The following is a 3,327-nucleotide window of genomic DNA, read 5'->3' as shown; positions in this document are numbered from 1 at the left end:
TTTGTACAAGTGTTCGTAAAACTGTTTTTATGCAACTAGTAAAGTGTAGTCACCATCTTGGTATCTAGAATCGAGCTATTATCTATACATATTAGCTCTTATCATTTTTACAGAATGTGACATCAGATTTTAAATGAAGCACAACCTTTTTTTTCTTAATGAAGGGATTTATTACAAAAGGAATCTGATTTTGTTAATACACCAACAAAACACAAGGGCTATAGTGAGGATTTGAAGAGGCTTTGAGGGAGAAATTGGTCCTCTCTCTGTGTCTTAACTCTGCCTGCCCCTGAGGCCCAAATTTTAGACTGCTTAGAATAAATAACTATACTGCGAATCTGTATTATTCTCCACTTATGTGGAGATGTGGTACCTAAAAACGAGTCCCCTTTCCTTGTTGTTCTTGGGTATAGCTGAGCAGACAGCCTGCGTTACATTAGAACATAAAAATTATACAAATAATAGAGATTACACAATCAAAATATGATAATTGTCATTTAATAGATTTCTATTTGATACATATGCTATTCATTTCTAGAAATACATTTCTATTTGATGCATATGCTATTCAACAAAATTAAATTTGGGGGCATTTGAGGCTTTCCTATGATACTGCATTCTTTTTTAAAACTTCTGTCTAGGGACTCCTGGGTAGCTCAATTGGTTAGGCGTCTGACTTTGGCTCAGGTCATGATCTCATGGTTTGTGAGTTTGAGTCCAACGTCAGGCTCTGTGATGACAGCTCGGAGCCTGGAACCTGCTTTGGATTCTGTGTCTCCTTCTCTCTCTGCCCCTCCCCGCTCATGCTCTCTCTCTCTCTCTCTCTCTCTCTCTCTCAAAAAATAAATAAAAACTAAAAATTGGTCTAATTGTATCTTATTTTATGTTATTTTGTGTTATTTTATGTCATTTTCCAGTTTTATTGAGATATAATTGACATGTAATGCTGCATCTGTATAATGTGTTCAAAATGTTGATCTGGCTTATTTATACATTGCAAAATTATTACTACCATCTCCATTAGCTAACACCTCCATCTTGTCACATAATTATCATTTCTTTTGGGGGTAAGAACATTTAAGGTCTACTCTCTTAGAAAATATTATTCACTATAAACACACTGCTCTACATTAGGTTCCCAGAACTTGTTATTCTTATAAGAAGTTGTACACTTTGACCATTATCTCCCCCTTTTCCCAATCCCCCCCAGCTTTCTAATTTAACTCTGACATGTAATATACTTTATAATTTTAAATCCATTTACATTATATTAAGACTTGTTTTATGACTTTGCATGTGGTCCACCTTATTGACTGTAGCATGCACAACTGAAAATAATTTATATTCTGCAGTTCTAGGTTGTTCTATAAATGCCAGTTAGATTCAGCTGGTTGATTCAGACCTTCTGTGCCTTTACTGATATTTTTATCTAGGTATTATATCAACTACCAAACAGAGATCTTATATAATATTTGTGGCATCCATTTCTCCCCTAATGCTCTCAAATTTTCTTCATGTATTTTTAGTTACTGTTATTAGATGTGTATGCATTTATAATCATCATGTCTTCCAGATGAATTGTATCTTAAACATTCTGTGAGATCCATATTTTTCTCTGGCAATCAGTTTTGTCATGAAGTCAACTGATAGTGAAATCATTTGCTCAGTGTTTTTATGTCTACTATTTCCGTGATGTATATTTGTCCGTCTACTTGTTTGCAGCATATCTGTGTCTTATTAAATTTTTTCTTCTAAAAACAGCATATGCCAGGTCATGATTTTTATACATACTATCAATGTATTTTTTAATTGGAGTGCTCAGGGTATTAACATTTAATGTAATTATTAATATGGTTGGAATAGACGTATCAACTTACTATTTGTTCTTTTTCTCTTTCTTTTCTGTTTCTCTGTTCCCTATGCATGCCCTCTTTTGGATAATTTGTTGTTGTTGTTGTTGTTGTTGTTGTTGTTGTTATTCCATTTCAACTTATCTTGACATTTTGGTTATATTTCTAGTGTGTGTGTGTGTGTGTGTGTGTGTGTGTGCGCGTGCGCGTGTGTGTGTGCATGTTTGCTCTAAAGATTATGTTATAATACCAGTTTTTCAGTTAACTTAGAATTAATATTGTACAACCTAACATAAAATGTAAAAAACTTTACCTTTACAGGTACTTTTGACATTCTCTCCAATGACTTTTATGCTATAGGAGTGATATATATTACACCCCCATATATTCAGAATGTTACCAGACAATGTTACAATATTTGCTGAAAGCAGCCACATATATTTTGAAGAATTTAGGAGGATAAATAGTTTTCTGAAAAAATATTTCCTCAAATATTTACTGTTCTTCCTCTTATATTTCTTCATCCTCACAGATCCATATTTCCATCTGGTGTCATTCCTCTTCTGTCTGAAGGACTTATCATTTCCCATAGAGGAGTTAGTTTCTTGCTGAATTCTCCTAGTTTCCCTTCATCTGAGGATGCTTTATTCTTGAAGGTACTGGTTATTTTTCTTTGCCTCACTTCTTTCTCCTTTTGTTCTAGTGCTCCAAGGACACATTTGATGAATTTTCAGGTAATATTTTACTCTAGCTCCCTGTATCTGAGTTCATTTAATTGCAATTGGTTTTTTTTTTTCTGTTTTTTACAGATTGTATAATTTCTGTGGACTTATATTCATGTTCACTGTACATTTATTCTGATATCTGTATTTTGCTATTGAACACCAAGCATTATATAAATATAAATATATGATTATATACACACATAAACATATGATTTTCAGAGATTATAATTTTTTGCTATTAAGCACCAAGAATCATATATGTGTGTGTGTGTGTGTGTGTGTGTGTGTATGTGTGTGTGTGTATACATAGATGATTTTCATAAATTGTTATTTTCAGTTCTAAAATTTCCTTCTGGTTCCTTTTTATAGTTTCTATTTCTCTACTGAGTAATCCAATAGTTTCAAGTGTGTGTGTGTCTTCCTTTGCTTTATTTAGGTGAATTATAATAATGGATTTGAAATATTTATGATAATTTGAATATATGGGTCATCTTGGAGATGACCTTTGTGTTAGTCATTTTGGGCTGTTATAACCTAGTGTCATTTAAACAACAGAGTGTCATTTTTTTTGCTGTTTTGGAGGATGAGGATTCTAAAATTCAGAGGCCACCATATTTGTTGTCTGATGAGAGCCCACTTTCTGTTTTATAGAAGGCCATCTTCTCCTGTGGTGTCACATGGTGGAAAAAGAGAGCAGATGGGGCGCCTGGGTGGCGCAGTCGGTTAAGCGTCCGACTTCAGCCAGGTCACGA

Source organism: Lynx canadensis, chromosome D4 (assembly GCF_007474595.2).
Source record: "Lynx canadensis isolate LIC74 chromosome D4, mLynCan4.pri.v2, whole genome shotgun sequence".
NCBI classification, from domain to species: Eukaryota; Metazoa; Chordata; class Mammalia; order Carnivora; family Felidae; genus Lynx; species Lynx canadensis.
This window is presented reverse-complemented; position numbering follows the sequence as displayed.